Source organism: Echinops telfairi, unplaced genomic scaffold (assembly GCF_000313985.2).
Source record: "Echinops telfairi isolate 266 unplaced genomic scaffold, ASM31398v2 ScPeMD7_7424;HRSCAF=8462, whole genome shotgun sequence".
Taxonomy (NCBI): Eukaryota; Metazoa; Chordata; class Mammalia; order Afrosoricida; family Tenrecidae; genus Echinops; species Echinops telfairi.
In genome coordinates, this window is record NW_022111324.1 from 76,087,639 (window position 1) to 76,104,865 (window position 17,227).

Genomic DNA, 17,227 nt, shown 5'->3' on the forward strand with positions numbered 1-17,227 from the left:
TGCAGTAAAAAGACTCATCTCTCTCCCGAGGAACGGGTGGTTTGGAGCTGCTGGTCTTCTGGCTAGCAGCTCAATGTGTAACCACTATGCCAGCAGGGCTCCTACCATCCCCTTGACCAGCCCCACAAGTCAGAGCGCTGTTTCCATGGTTATACATCTTTATGGAAGAAGACAGCCTCGTTTTTTCTCCTGCACAGCTGCCAGTGGGTTCAGAACTGCCGACCTTTTGGTTAACAGTGCAGTGCTCAACCACTGTCCTGCCAGGGCTCTTTCAGGGGCACTATATAGGTAATATTGAGTCCAATCAAGTGTCATATAATTTTGGTTTGTCCTAATATAAGCGATCATTTGGTTAAGTGATATCACCCAGATTTCTCTGTCGAAAGATATTGTTCTCCTCTCTATAATTAGCTTGTACAAAGGCATCACCTTCAAACAGGAACGAATGATGCTACCGAATGTTTTGGCATCCATTTGTGATTCTTGACCGAATCTCTTTTACGGTTGTCTTTGCAAATATAGTTTTCAACAATCTCTTCTATATTTGCTAATTGGATTGATTCCATAAGGAGAAGTTCTCTGTTCTTCCCTGATTCTTGTGATTTTTATTTTATTGTATTTGTATGGTCTTATGGATTCATTTTCTTTTTGTTTGGAAGTGTAAAAATCCATTAGTGTCATTATTCACTGTGGGGCCTACATTATCAACGGAGTCCTTGACTTCTGTCTCCTGTGTCCTCTTGATATGTCTCTTCAGTTTTTGAATATTTCGTTACTTTTTGTGCCAGATGTTTCATTAACATTTATTTTTCAACTGCCTTTCAGAGACGGCACCAGGAGAGATCTTGGTGGGGAGTTTGAGACAGGGGTAGCAGATTCTGGCTTCTAGCAATCAACAACGTCTGGATAACCTTCTGTCATTGTATGAAGGGTTTCCAAACAGTCCATGGACAAGACTCCGTTGTCGTTCAGTTCATCTTTTCCACAAACTGTTTGAAGCCCCTCCTATTTCAGGAAGGGCGGCTATGGCTTTCTTTTGAGGGGGCATCAGCAGGGCAGTCCGGGAAGTATTGTCATGGGAGCCATTGTCTTTTGTTTCCATATTGCCAACTTAAAGTACTCTCACAGATAGCAGTACACATCATCATTAAAAAGTAAATTGTGACATAACGTTACCTCAATTTTAGAGACAAAAAGGATTACTGAGCTAGATAGAACACTACCAAGCTGGGGTTTGAACTCACAGTGGAGCTCAGATGTAGGGTGTGCATCGCCCAACACTAGCGTAGGCCCTAACCTTGCTCTAGAGCAGTTTTTTCCAGAGAGTGTTATCCCCCCTCGCACCTCCCCCTGCAGGGGAGGGAGGGTGGTATACTGGAAGAATTCAGGGGGCTGCAAAAAGCGGATGTCTACACTTTATCCTGGATGATGAGCTGCCCCACACGTAGACATCTCAAAGGGCTACTGAATTTCTTCCCCCTCTTCTGAACAGGGGGTCGTAGGCCAGATAAGTTTGGGACCTTTGGCTGAGAGCTTGTGACAAGCATGCCTGAGGTCTGTGTGATTCAAAATGACACATGAACAATGGAACCAAACACTGCCCAGGTCCGTGCCCTCCCCATGATCAGGCCTTCGTGATCCATAGGGTTTTGGACCGTATATCACCAAACTTTTCTGCCCACTGGGTCTCAGTCTAGAAGGTCCATTGAGATGTATTAAGCAATGCAGCAACACGAAAGCCTCTGCCCATATACACTGTGACTGTGCATGAGGCTCACGGACCAGGAATCTCGTGCCCAGCTCTCCTGCAAGAAAAGGGAGAGATCTCTACCACTCAGCCACCACGGCCCCCGGAAGGGAAGGAAAGGACAGATGATACTGAAGGACAGACAGCAGTGAGGGCAGCCCTAGAAAGAAACATCTGCTAAGATTGGGATCTTACTAGAAGCAGAGGGGGGAGGGTAAGAGGACGATTCCCTTGTGTCCTCTTCCTCATTCCTACACTCCTTCTCCACCAGGAACTGTCCAGTGACAGAAAGGCACATCCTTTTCCTGGGTTCAATCGTCCCAAACACTGGTCAGGGAAGAAAAGAACAATCAGGGCAGAAAGAACGGCGGGGAGAACGAAGGAAAAAGGAGAATGAGAAAGGAATCACTCAATATCCCTACCTGTTTTTGGTATTTTACCAATAAAACATGGGCAAGGAGAAGCAGGGAGTTTCTGAAGAGAAAGCCCTGACAGTGCCCTCAAAGAGTTAAACGACAGGAGTAGGAACATGGATACCTGGAAAACAAAACGGTAAGAATGGACCACGTCTAGTGGAAGGACAGATCTATATCATGCTAAGTAGTTTCTGGGAACTCTATGTGGCATGTTAAATGTGTGCTATTAACCAAACAGTTGGCAGTTCAAGCCCACCCAGAAGTGCTTTGGAAGAAGAGTTGTTGGCAAGATACTTCTGGAAGGTGAAGTCAAGAAAACCCTCTGAAGCAGTTCTCTGTACACAGGCAGTCAGTGTGAGCTGGCATCAGCTGGCCTGCCAAATGGTACACACGCTGTTAAGAAGGTTTATTGACTATCTTAATTTAATGTTTTAATAATTCTCGGAGGTGGATATAGTTATTAGTCCCTTTTTATAGGCAAGGAAGCTGAGGCACAGTAGTAAGTAGTTTGCTCTATAGCACACAACTAGTCAGTTTCGACAATTTGATTGTAGTTTGCTACACCCTACTGCCTCTTTTAATCTTCGGACAGAAGCACCTGGGAAGAATGATACAATTCTGCTTTCTCCCCCAGTCCTGAGTATATCTTCAGTTAACCAGGTGCGGGCACACCCTGGAGCATGATGTATATCCGTGGCAATAGGTTCTAGACAGACGAGCCAAGCTTAGGACTTATTCTCTCCGAGAAAAATTTTAATTAGAAGATAGTCTTTGAACCAAGATTCATGGCACAATCTGTCATTTCCCTTTCCCTCATTCAAGTGCCATTGAGGGCGAGCCGAATGTCTGCTGAGCTCTGCAGAAAAACTCACCAGGCGAAATGCCTACCTTCCAGGGGCTTACATTGCAGAGGGCGAGAGCCAACAATAAACTGCCGAATGAAAAAGACAATGAGACAGGGCAAGATGTGACAAAATAATAATTTATAAATTATCAAGGGTTCATGAGGGAGAGGGGAGCGGGGAAGGTGGGGAAAAAATGAGGACCTGAAGTCAGGGACTTAAGTGGAGAGCAAATGTTTTGAGAATGATGAGGGCAATGAATGTACAAATGTGATTTACACAATTGATGGATGTATGGATTGTGATAGAGTTGTATGAGCCGCTAATAAAACAATTTTTTAAAAATGAGGAGCGGATACCAAGGGCTCCAGTAGAAAGAAAATGTTTTGAAAATAATAATGGCAACAAATGCACAATTGATGTATGGATTGTTATAAGAGCTGTAAGAACCCCCAATAAAATGATCTTTAAAAAAAAAGAAAAGGAGACAATGAGGTCAGGAAATGAATAGGATGAAGTGACAGAGGGTAGGGGGAGGGCTAGTTCTGCAGACCGGTGACCAGAGAAGGCCTTTCGCCAGCTTTCAATCTCTGTGACAAAGAACTGTATGAATAGCTTTCTTGAGATAAAGACAATGTTCTATGTGCTACTTTTGCAGCCATATAAGGTGCTACTATCGGCCGAGTCGTGTTTGTAACAAGGGAGAGTAAAGCTACTTAAAACCTTATGGAAATCTTAGCCCAAAGGCGAATGAAGCGCTTCAAGCTCTGCCGCCACTACTCTGGGAACCCAAGGGGTAGGGCAGGAGCGGGAGCATGCAGACTGCAGGCTGGGAAAGGCCTGTGAAGTCATCCAGATCAGCTCACGTCACACGCCTCACCAAAGAGAAGCCGCTCCAGCCATCACGTTGACAAACCAAATCCCAGCTCCCTGCCACCGAGTCCATGCCGACTCATAACGACCCTAAAGGCCAGAGTGAAACGGCCCCAGTAGGTTTCCGAGACTGTAACTCTTTATAGGAATAGAAAACCTTGCTTTTCTCCCTCGGAGTGGTTGCAGTTTTGAACTGCTGACCTTGAGGTTACCAGCCCAGTGTATAATCACTACACTGCCAGGGCTGAGGTAATTAAAGGTTTGGTTAGTGTGGCCCCAAAACAATGTTATAAATATCCAAACGGCCCTTGGCAGAAATAGGTTGTCCACCTCAGCACTAGAAGACACCCAGCTACTACTACTGACTGCTCCACCGAAAGGGATCAAACAGAAGGTCCTGGATAGGGGGGTGGAGAAGGTGGAACAAACTCAAAACCATAAGAAACGACCAGGCTGACTGGTCAACCAGAGACTGGTGGAGCCTGAGGTTAGGGTCCTTAGGTACCTTTCAGATCTGAAAAGGAACTCACCACTTGGCTCAATTTTCAGCCACACAATAGAAAAGTTTACATATTAAACAGTGACACGAGAACACTAGACTTTTCTCAGAATAATCCATTATTTTAGATCAAAAGGGAAGGATTTGATTAAGACTCCTGGATATTGTGATGAAACCAGGGACTGCGAGTCAGAATCCATGATGGACAATTGCTATGTCAGAACAGCTGGCAGAAACTCATGACAGAGGCCCTAGTGAATATTCTATTAGTCACTCCAAAGATTTCAATTCTCTTCTTGACTTGATAGCAAACTTATTGCTAGGAGGACCAGTGGGTGCTGCCTCTGTGCACTCCCATGGTCAGCACAAGTACTAATATTCAGTCATGGCCTTCTTTCCCACAAAGCCAGACCATAGTCTGAGGATCGCAGTAGCCTGGTGCTCTTTAGATAAACTGTTGTGCAATGTCTGAATTTAAAATTTTGAGGCAAACTAAGAAAAGATGCAAATTGTATTTCCTGGTTAATGCAGATGTGTCCAGAAAAAACAATTTTTATTTTACTCTGTTGAAAATATTTCTCAAATGTATAATTACTACTTTCTATTATTAGAATGGGTAAGTATACTTGTTTCATAGCTTCAAATTTTGCCATAGGACCTTCAAATACTACTTTGTAGAAGATGTACATTAGCCAAACTCTATAAAGATTTATATCTAGAATTCAAAAACAATTCTTGATTCAAACATTTTTGTATTCAAGCTGTTCCTTTAAGTTAAAAGAGAAATATAGTGACATTTTTAGTAAGTGAGGACCGTGGTAAGACACATAAAAGACATAGCAGAGTTTACTCACATTCTTAACAGCTAGACCTAGTAACCGTAGAGCAATTGAGCTGTGTTCTGCTGTTGATGAGAGCTAATAGCATTTTTCTACAAGAGAGAGATTACATGTAAGAGGAGTCAGCCCTTGCAACAAGCCTGAGCACCGTGTCTTCCCCTTTATTCACCCTGCCAGTACCTTTTGGCTTCCAGAACTAAACATCACATGACTCCCAGCCTCCAAGTCCATTGGTTGGTCTAAATGTCAACAGGGTTAAAGAAACACAATCTTGGTTGAGGTACCTCGATGTCTGCCTACCTCCTCCTCAGATAGTCAAGTGAGAAAATATCCATGTTATGGGTCACATCGGCTGAGGGTATAAAATAGCTGGGGGAGGAATTTTTCTCTGTCACATAAACAATGGTGCTATTAGATAGCTTGCATACTGTTAAGCCAACAGCGCTCCTAAGTAGGTCTGCCCAGCCAAGAGAAGATCAGAAAAAGGTAGACTCCCAGAAAACTAGCACTAGGTAGGTTCCTATTGTATCCTTCAGTCATAATACCAGATGAAGAACTTATCAAAACTTATAGCCACGAAGACTGTGTCCAGAAGCCTTGGGTAGGATATTATATAACTCCCATTTAAATCTCTCACCCATGACCAAATGTGGGATGAGAATGGAAACGTTCTCATCTCCGCCCAGATTCCGAGCAGGAGCACTCCTGACTTGTTGTGCACTGTCTGCTCCTTACCATCAGTAACAAAAGCTGCTTCCCATGTGCTACCATGGATTCAGGTTCTGACTGTAATCAAAGTAGAGCAAGCCATATTCGCTATTTCCTAAAATTTCTAATATTCTCCTGGCTCTCCAGATATAGGGTTCAACCTAGAAGTCCTCCACAGATTTGTTGTGTGGTACCTTGTACTTAGTGCAGCAAAGCAGGCTCTTAGGGTGTTGACACTCATTATGTGATTTTTTTTCTCACCTTCTTCCATAGTCTTGTCTATCAATAAGTTCAAGTTTCCGAACTTGAGACCACATTAACTCTTTTTTATTGTGATGGCTATGTCAAGATGACATGCTTCCTAATGCCACAAGTCAGGAAGTAGCTGTAACTGACCAGGAATGAGCCCAACCCTTAGGGGTAGATTTTGCATGCCTCAGCATAGTGGAAGAAATCAGACCTGAGAGGACTACGCTGAGTAATGTAGCTGTATTAGCAGCCACTACTCGGAACCAAGGAATGATTTTGAGGGGCAGAGAGCGTGTCCCACTTACACTACCATAGTAAGTCACCTAGTGCTATCCAGGGAGATGGCTGCGGTGAGTTCTTTGCCGAGTGGAGCTATTTGGTAGAGAAGGCCGTCTCAGCTGCTATATTTCAAGTCTACCAAGGGCGACCAACATCATCTGGCAGAGCACGTGCCATTTTCGGAGTTTAAAACAAGTTTTCTAAATGCGTCTTTTCGCAGTCTGAATATGGCTTAAGTTTTTTCTGTGTCAAGATATAAAAAGAGATGTAACTATTTTGCATATGGTTGAATCTTGCTGGGTGGTAGAATAAATTCTACAAGTTGATTAACTCTTAGATCCCAGGGGGAAACACTAAGACGATGTAGGAATACTTTACTTAAGTAAAGCTCTCAACTACGAAGTAAAGATTGGCAGTTCAAAACCACCCAGACAACTCAGGAGATAAAAACTCAGTGCGGTTGTGTCAATTCTGACGTAGTGACCCGATTGGAGTAGAACTGCCCCCTGTGAATTTCTGAGACTGTAACTTTTCAGGGGGGTAAAAAGCTACGATACATGGACAATGTGCTCTGATGGGTCTCAACCTTGAGAACCCTCGGGAGTAGCTCTCTCCTGAAGCAAATAGGATTCCCATGCATCAGACTCAAAGTGAAGACCACAACAACAACACATACACCTTCTATGCACCTGGAACTATAATAAATTAAATCTAAATAGTAACCGAGTCAACACTTTACAAAACAGGATTTTTCATTTTATTATTTCCATGATAGAAAAGTAGGTGGAAACTTCAAAATTATTTCAGTAAAATTTCTTCATTGAATATTTTTATAAAACAAATTTATTTTTGGAAAGGAAATACTTTTGTCTTAAATCTATTAATTGATTTTTAATATACTTAATGCAGTAACATTTCTTCATATTTTAATAAAAACGATTACACTGCTAGTTTTGGAAACACACATACTAAAACTGGAATGATACAGAGAAGATTTATTGGAGAGTAGTTGACCATGGAGATCACATGATAGAATTTTGCAAGATCAATGAGTTTATTTGCATGTGATATTAATTATGCTGCTCTATAATTCGAGAATTCGGTTGGGTCACCGTTCTTTGGAATGGATACAAATAGGGGTCTCTTCCAGTCATCTGTTGAAGTAACTATCTTTCAAATTTCCTAGCATCCATGAGTAAGTGCTTCCAGTACGTTATCGGCTTGTTGAAACATTTCATTTGGTATTCCATAGCAAATACTTTCTTTCAGCGACACAAAAGAACAGATTTGACACATTGATCACTAATGGCAGAAGATCTGACGAGCTGTAGGAGGACCTCAACACCGTCACTCATAAAGACAGGAAAAGGTCATTAAAAAGACAGGAAAGGAAGAAAGAAAAGATCAGAGTGGATGTCAGAAGAGCCACCCAAACTTGCTCTTAATCGATCATAGAGTAGCTAAGGACATGGAAGAAATGATGAAGTCAAAGAACTAACTAGAAAATTTCAAAGGGTAGCTTGCGAAGGCAAAGTCAAATATTATAATGAAATGCGCACAGCCATAGAGTGAGAAAATCAAAAAGGAAGAACCTGTTCAGCATATCGTACGCTGAAAAAAAATGAAGAATATTTCCAAGCCTCAGGTTGTAATATTAAAGATTCTACGGGCAAAATATTTACAGGTAGAGGAAGTACCAAAAGAAGATGGAAAGAATACACAGTCACTGTACCCAAAAGAAGCAGTTGATACTTTACTATTTTAGGGAGCAACATATGAGCAAGATTCAATGATATTGAAGGAAAAGTCCACACTGCACTGAAAGCATTATCCGAAAACAAGGCTCCAGAAATGGATGGCATACCAAGGAAAATGTTTCAACAGGCTGACGGGACACTGGAAGCAATTGCTTGTCTATGCCAAGAATTTTGGAAGACAGCTACTTGGCCAGCTGTCTGGAAGAGATTTATTTGTACCCATTCCAAAGTAAGGTGACTTAACAGGATGCTCAAATTATAGAACAATATCACTGATGTCAAATGCAAGGAAAGTTTTACTGAAGATCATCCAACAATGGTTACAGGAGTATATTGACAGAGAACTGCCAGAGGTTCAGGCTGGATTCAAAAGAGGACATGGAACATGGGATATCATTTCTGATGGGCATTCCAGAATACATGATTAAGCTCCTGTAGAAATTGAACATATGAGGGGATACCCAAGAAACCCAGATGCTCACTTGTTTTTTTGATGTGAGGAGGATAGTGCATTTGGACCTGCATTTCCACCAGGTCAGACTATTAATCAAGCTTTCTATTTAGAGGTTCTAAAGAGATTGTGTAACAGTGTGTGACAAAAAATGCCTGATTTGTGGCAGACGGGGGACTGGTTTTGCCACCACACAATAATGTACCTGATTAAGCAGCCATCTCTTTGCTCTGGTCTTTGGCAAAAAAAAAAAAAAAGAACCCCAGCATGCCTCTCTTGCCCCACTGGCCTTACTCACCTGACCTTGCTCTGTGTGACTTCTTTTGTTTCCACAACTGAAGAGGGACATGAAAAGACAGCGATTTAATGATGTCAAAGAGGTGAAGAAAAAAATGAGGGAGGTGGTGGTGTCCAAACAGATGAGTTTGAAAAATGTTTCCAAGAATGGAATCTCAGATTTGACAAAAGGAATGTGTAATGGATAGTACTTTGAAGGTGATTAGGATGTTTTGTAAAAAATTTAAATACACATCTTTCAAATAAACTCCCGTTTTGTTTTTTTTTAGTACCCTCTCATAGATCAAGAGGCAGTTGTGTGACTAGAACAATGAAACTACATGGTTTAAAATCAGGAAAGGTGTGCATATGGGTTGTATCCTCTCACCATACTCATTCAATCTGTATTCTGAGCAAATCATGAGAGAAGCTGGATTGTATGACAGTGAAGGTGGCATTAGGATGGGAGGAAGCTTATTAACAACCTGTGATGTGCAGATGATACAACTTTGCTTGCTGAAAATGAAGAGTAATCGAAGTACTTGTTGATGAAGATCAAGGATTGTAGCCTTCAATATGGATTATACCCCAATGTAAAGAAAACCAAAATGCTCACAACTGGACCACTCAGTAGACAACATCAGGATGAATGGGGAAAAGTTTGAAGTTGTCAAGAATTTTGTCTTGCTTGGCTCCACAATCATTGCTCATGGAAGCAGCAGCCAAGAGATCATTAGGTAAATCTGCTGCACAGACCGGTTTAGAGTTTTGAAAAGTAAGGATGTCACTTTGAGGACAAAGATCCCTTGAGCTAAGCCATAGTACTTTCAATTGCCTCCTATGCATGTGAAAGTTTGACGTTGAGTAGGGAAGACCAAAGAAGAATTGCTGCATTTGTAGCACGGTGCTGGAGAAGAATATCGACAGTACCACGGACCGCTAAAAGGACAAACCAATCTGTCTTGGAAGAAGTACAGCAGATTGGTCCTTAGAGGCAAGAATGGTGAGACTTTCTCTCACATAGTTTGGACCTGTTGTCGGGAGTAAGCAGTCCCTGGAGAAGAACATCGTGCTTGGTGAAGTGGAGGGGCAGCAACAAAGCACAATTCCTCTGGGACACGGAGGGACACAGCGGTTACAACAGCGGGCTCAAGCACAGGGACAACTGTGCAAATGGCGCAGGCTGGACATTGTTTCATCTGTTGTGCACAGGGTCACTATGGGTGGGAAATGACTTGATGGCTCCTAACAACAACAACAACAACAACAACAACAACAAACAGAGATTAGCACGGTCCCTGCTCAAGGATGACACCCAAATCCGTGAAGGGTTCTATTTTTATTATTGAAAGTTTTTCCCTATCACTAACTCCCACTGTATGTGTAAAGAATGTCTAATCACTTAAGAGTTTACTCTGTACAAGACAATAATTCATGTACTGGGGTCCATCGCTGGTCTATATGCATATTATTTCTTTTTCTCAACAGCGTTTTAAATTTTATACCACTGGCTAACATAATGACACTATCAATGAGTAATTGTTAATCATTAGGCTTCTAACTGCAAGATCAGTAGTTTGAAATGAACAGCCACCTGCTTGGAATAACGATGAGGCTTTTTACTCCTATAAAGATTTACAGTCTCACAACTTCACAGGCACAGTTCTACCCTGCCCTGTAGGGTTTCTATGAGTCAGCATTGCTTTGATGGCAGTGATGCCCCAGCGAGATGACTGAGAATGTTCTCCAACATAAAACAGCAATGATGTCTTACGGTGAACTACAGGCATGGTAGTTAAATAATATGTTGTCAACCTGCGAAGCCTGTCAATCAGGTTGCACCTTGATGACCTCATTTGGAGGTGCCACAGAGATAAATAGCTGACAGGAGGCCAGATACACACTGACACTTTCTGCTTCATCTTCCTGGTGACAACATTCATGAAGTTACGCTAGAGTCCTGGAGCTGGAGGAGCCATGTGGAGACCCATGCCAGTGCTGAGATGCTTTCACTGCCACTGGATCCACAAGACGTTCCACTCACTGGCCTGTGATCTTCCTGAATCTGGCATCATTGCATGTATTGCATGAGTCTTAAAAGGAATTTATAGATTGGTATCAGACATATTGGCTAATATTGGACTTATGATTGGTATCAGGCACATTGGACTAATATTGGATCTGGACTGGGCTGGGATGTTTTCTTAATATATAATTACTCTTTGATATAAATCTTTTTCTTATACACATGAGTGTCTATGAATTTTGTTTCTCTAGTCAACCTGGACTAAAACAACAAGCATATATAAATCATAGATATATGAATAAATTTAGGGCTTGCACTTAATTTTAGCTCCAATCTAAGAATAACTAGTTCTTATGATATGGCCCTGCTGGATGAATGGACTCATGAAGAGATCACTGCTATAGCTAAATGTGGTCAAGAAACTAGATGATTCTTGGCTATCAAAATAATAGCATCTGGGTTCTTAAAGGCTGTCTTTAAATGAGCTGTCATTTAAATGAGGCACCAATGCAGTCCACATGGAAAAACCACTTCATCCTGTGTGATTCAAGGATTGTGAATAATAAAAGGAAAATCCTAAGGAGAAAATGGTTTCAGAGCTTAAACTGTGAACACTTGGTTTGCAGAAAGCTGTGATGACAGTGGAAACCCCAAGTTCATTTGTAGGACCAAGTGGATTCAAACTCCAGTGACTTCCCTCTGGTCATAGTTAAAGGAGGTGAATAGCTTTGCTGCTAGACAGAGTACTGTGTCTGGCAGCTGTAGTTAGGTTAGTCTTATCATTTGATCTCCCTTCTGACCCATTTTAAAGTTGTTTCAGTTAAAAAAAAAAGGGAAAGGGAAACGTATGTGGATTAAACCTTAAGTGGATACCCCCTGATCATAGACTAAGGATGTGAACAGTCTTGCTATCATGCACTGGAAAGTGGATTATTACAGACCCAGTTAGGTTAAAATTTAACACCTTATCATTTGATGTCCCTTTTCATCCATTTTAAATTTGTTCTAGTTTTGAACGTTTTCTTCTTTCTTTTCAATTGAGATGTTCATCTGTTTCACTTTGATATTGTTGTAGTTTTTTTTTGCACCTACTTTTGAATTTATTCCAGTCATTAAATAGCACAATAAAATGATTACTATTTGAAGAAGAACAAATTATTTTGGATCTTCTCAAGAATATACTGTGTGTCATTAACTAGAAAATCTATTAACTGAGCCCATGGATAAATTCTGTGTCTTTTTTTTTTTGCTTCCTGTATATGAAATCCAGGAAAGGTAAATCTATAGAGCCTGGATTAATGGTTCTTGGGGGTGTGGCAGGGGAGGTGGGGGGTGGATGGGAGTTAATAATAATAATGAGTACAAGAACAAAGAAAATTTTCTAAAATCGATTGTGGTGATGATTTTATAACTCTTCTTAATGTGACTGAACTATTAAATTGTATGATATATATTGTATGCAAATAAAACTTTTAAAAAGTGATGACATGTACTATGTTTGAATAAGAAAATTCAGAAATTGAAAATGATATACCACATAAAGTAAGAATCTCAATAAGTCCTTGTCTTCCCTTTGTTTACTCCAGTGTCAATGACTGCTATCAGTTGTTATTTTCATGCAACTGAGATTTTAAATAAATGCATATTAATTAGCATCTATTTTCTGTGTTGGATTGTTCAAAGTGGCAGACTGTCAGAGTACCAACATAATAAAATACCACAAAATGAGTGGCTTTAAAGAACATAAATGCATTTTCGCACAGTTCTGGAGGCTAAAATCCAAATCAGGATCTCTTCCCTCCTGATTCCTTTCTTGTCGGTAGCACTGGGTATCCTGGGTTCTTTGAAACCCTCAGAGCCAGCACCTGTCTGCCACGCAGGTTAGTGTGAAGCTGAGATTTCGGTGGAGGTTTCAGACTATGATGGACTAGCAAGAAAATCTTGGTGATCGACTTCCAAACACCAGCCAATGAAAAAATGCGATGGGCCCATTCACTGCTGTCCATGGGGCTGACAGTGTCTTGTTCCCTTGTTCGTGAGGTTGCCAGGAGGGGCCAACTCTGGGGTAACCAACAGCTCACTAATAACAAGGACAATATATGCAATTATGTCTATATTTAAATGTTTGAACTGAGATTCATACTTAGCATCAATCATCAAGCATGGTATTTGGTTTTCTTCCCTCCCAGTCTACAAATACCACATTCAGGAAATTCTATTTTCTTTACAAAAAACATCCTTTGCCACAATTGACTCATTCCGACAAGGATCAGAGGCCACCTTGTGAATTTGTTTTGAAAGCAAGAAATGATGGTCTATAAGCAAGGTTATTTTTTAACATAACATATGTCAGTCTCCCTGTACAAATAAAGATTTGCTCTTGTGTAAATCTGTGGGAATAGCATAAAAAATTAAAACTCATATTTTTTGGCTTTTAATTATTTAATACAAATAAAGTCAAAACCTATGCACCAAGAATATGAAACAGACTTTCAAATTTTTATAGAAATCGGATTTACTAAACTGAGATTAAAGGAACCTCAAATTTAATACATCATTTTATTGGGGGGTGTGTGTCTTACAGCTCTTATCACAATCCATACATCAATTGTATCAAGCACATTCGTACATATGTTGCCATCATCATTTCCAAAATATTTTCTTTCTACCTGAGCCCGTTTGTATCAGCTCCTCTTTTCCTCCTCTCTCCCTCCCTCCTAACCCTCCCGCCCTCGTGAACCCTTGATAATTTCTAAATTATTTTTATTTTCATATTTTACACTGTCTGCTGTCTCCCTTTGCCCACATTTGTTGTTCATCCCCCTGGCTGGGGTGAGGGGGTTATACATCGATCATTGCAATTGGTTCCCCCTTTCTTCCCTTCTCCTCACCTTCCCCCTACCCTTGTTGTACGCTACTCTCATTATTGGTCCTGAGGGGTTTATCTGTCCTGGATTCTGTGTGTCGAGAGCTCTTATCTGTATCAGTGTATATGCTCTGGTCTAGCCAGATTTTAAGACAGAACTAGGGTCATGATAGTTGCGGAGGGGAGAGGGTGTGCATTAAAGAACCAGAGTAATGTTGTGTGTTTTGTCAGTGCGATAACCCTTCTGTGAGGGTCATTTTGTTTACAGAGGGGCTTTGGCTCTCCATTCTGAACTCCTTGTTTGCATAGAAATGGTTGTTTGTTTTGGGTTGTCTGATGCCTGATACTTGATCCCATGGACACCTTGTGATCACATGGGCTGGTGTGCTTCCTCCATGTGGGCTTTGTTGCTTCCCTGCTAGAGGGCTACTTGTTTAACTTCAAGCCTTTAAGACTCCAGATGCTATATCTTGTAATAGCTGGGCACCAAAAACTCACAGCTTTAAAAAAACTAATTAACCTACTCAGGAACAGAAAATTCCACTAAGATTACCAAGGAATATGAGTTTGTTCAAGTACAGACACACTTAAACACAAACATTTTTTAGGGCATTGCTTGAAGCAAAAAAACCTTGTAAAGCTTAACTCATCCTATTAAATACTTACTATGACATCTACATGCTTACTCCTTTGTCAAGAAATGGTATTTTCATTAATTTGTGATAGAGAAATCACAGTAAGCTTCCCAGTGGAAGACTAACGGGGTTAAGAGATTTGTGTGCTGGGATAAGCTGCCATTTCCTTTTGTCTTCTTCTCAGTTTCCAGGGCACAGTTTAGTTAAATGGCTTACTCCTTCCTGGTGAGAAGGTTAAAATGTCAATGGGAAGGATGCCTGAGCGTGCTAACAGTGCATGGAATCTGGGCATAAAATATTAAGACAAATCCTCCTGGGTTGTCAGTATTTTAGCAGCATGCTGCAGTCCGTGGATTTGAACAAACTTCCAGTTTGTAAAACTGGCCTCTATCTGTCAAAAGGATGCTACTGCTCAATGTATAAGGATGTAAAATTAGGAAATAGGCAAAATCATAAACATTAGAAACAATTTCTTATTATGGAATGTTGTTGTTGCTAGTTGCTATTGAATTGGCTCTAAAAGATAGAGACTTTATGAATAAAAGAATGAATATATGCCAGCCTGAACCATCTCCCTGACTTTTGATATACTTGAGTCTTATTGATGCCACTGGGCCACTTCATCTCATTGAGAGGCTCCCCCCATTTGGCTGACCTTCTACCTCATCAGGCACGGTACCCTTTTCTAATGGTGGGTCTTTCTTGATGATCTGCCCAAAGTGAGGGAGCCAGTCTTGCTAAGAATTATTCTGCTTGTATTTTTTTCTAAGACCGATTTGTTCATTTTTCTCGCAGTTTACAACACATTCAATATTCGTTGATAATACCACAATCTTAACGCACCAATTCTTCCTCTGTCTCCTTCTTTCAGTTGTCTAGCTTTGCCACGCATATGGAGTTGTTGGCAAGCCCATGGCTTAGGTAAAGGGCACCTTAGCTCTCAAAGTGACATTTATAATTTTTGAAAATGCTTTTTAAAAAATGGATGTAGGTACCCACATATTCACTTATCTAAAAAGAACAAAAATAATAATGATGATGGTAATAGTAGTTGTGGTAGATATATAATTCTTTGTCAATTTGAGGATTAAGAGGGTAGGGGTGGAGTCTAGCTTATCAATCAGATCATAGCCAATGAGGCCTCTGTGTGGGCCTGATCTTCTCCTGAGAATTCTGGGAAATCCAGTACTTCCTCCTTGGAGGCAGGAGACACTTCTCTCTCTGCCACTTCCTGGGAGACATGGCAGCTGACATGACACATGGAACTATGCTAGTGCCCTAAGTTGGAGAAGCCACATGGGCCTACCCTGTTGCAACCAGACCTCTGAAGCCAGAGAAGCCACGTATAGACCCCTGCCAGCGCTGAGATGCTTATAACGTCACTGGATCCAAAGACTTTCTACCCACTGGCCTGTGATCGTCCTGCATTCAGCGTCATTGCATGTGTTTCATGAGTCTGAAGGGGACTTTATGGATTGGTATCGGACATATGGGTTAGTAACAGACTTATGGACTTGGACTGGACTGGGTTGGGATGCTTTTTCAATGTTCAATTCTTACACATATGTGTGTTCTTTCTTACACATATGTGTGTTCATGGATTTGTTTCTCTATCCTACCCAGACTAACACAGTAGTGGCTTCTATTATTGAGCATTCCCATATGCCAAATGCTTCACAGACATTTTCTCACTACTTGGACATAGGTATTAGTGTTTCTATTTGTAAGATAAGGAAAATGTGGTGAGGAGAAGTAACATAAGAGGTCCAAATTCAGGAGTAAATAGCAGAACCAAAATTCGAATCTTGTTCTCTTTGACACCAAAATAATGCCCCACTTTGTGGGTACAGATTGTCTTGAGATAAACCCTGGGAAAGGAGTACATGCCAAATTCTCTGAATGCAGAAATCTTGGAGCAGAACGCTGTCCCAGGCCTCCCGAGTAAGAGAGTGCATTCGCAGGACAGTCTGAACCTCATTTTCTTTTCCAAGTAGGACAGGACCATCACCCTCCATGGCTCAGGCAAGGCCCCGTGGAAGGCACTGACATCTATGAGCTGCCTCTCACACCACCTCAGCCCAAGGAGCTGATACACTGGATAGTCTGACCTTGGCCTAAGACAAAGTACACACTTCCCCTCTCGTGCCCTGGGAAACTGCTGAAGCAGGACATTCTGCAAAAGATCAGGTATACTCCCTGTTCCTGGCTGCATCCTCCTCTCCTGGCCATAAACAAATTGGCTAACAAATTCTTGCTTTTTTGTTTGCCTTAAGATAACTATGCACATCTGCCTTGCAGACCTGGTTAGACCAGATGATGCACAAGCGCTACAGATGGGAATTGGAAACGCAGGCAATCTAGGACAGATGAACCTCTCAGGACCAGGGCTAACAGTGGTGATACCAGGAGCGGGGAGGAAGCATTAAAGAACTAGAGGAAAGTTGTATGTTTCATCGTTGCTACACTGCACCCTGACTGGCTTGTCTCCTCCAAGATGAAGTTTTCTGCTACAATAAAAATTTACCATCTCAGGGGGAGCTGATTATAAGGATCTACATAGAGCTTCCTCCCTGGGGGATGGACAACAGAAAAGTGGGTGAAAGGGGACATTGGACAGTGTAAGATATGGCAAAATAATAATTTATAAATTTTCAAGGGTTCATGAGGGAGAGGGGAGCCGGAAGGGAGGGGAAAAATGAGGAGCTGATACCAAGGACTCAAGTAGAAAGCAAATGTTTTGAGAATGATGAGGGCAACAAATGTA

The 17,227-nt window shown here is 41.4% G+C and overlaps 1 protein-coding gene and 1 non-coding gene across 5 annotated transcripts in view; one reads left to right on the forward strand and one right to left on the reverse strand.

Moving 5' to 3' along the window:
• The window catches only part of PLD5 (phospholipase D family member 5), a 457,190-nt gene that overhangs the window by 231,606 nt on the left and 208,357 nt on the right, over positions 1-17,227 (reverse strand). The gene's annotated exons all lie outside the window — the stretch shown is intronic.
• LOC115872432 lies at positions 10,174-10,279 on the forward strand. Its single transcript, XR_004047835.1, has one exon. It is a non-coding gene; the product is annotated as a U6 spliceosomal RNA (small nuclear RNA).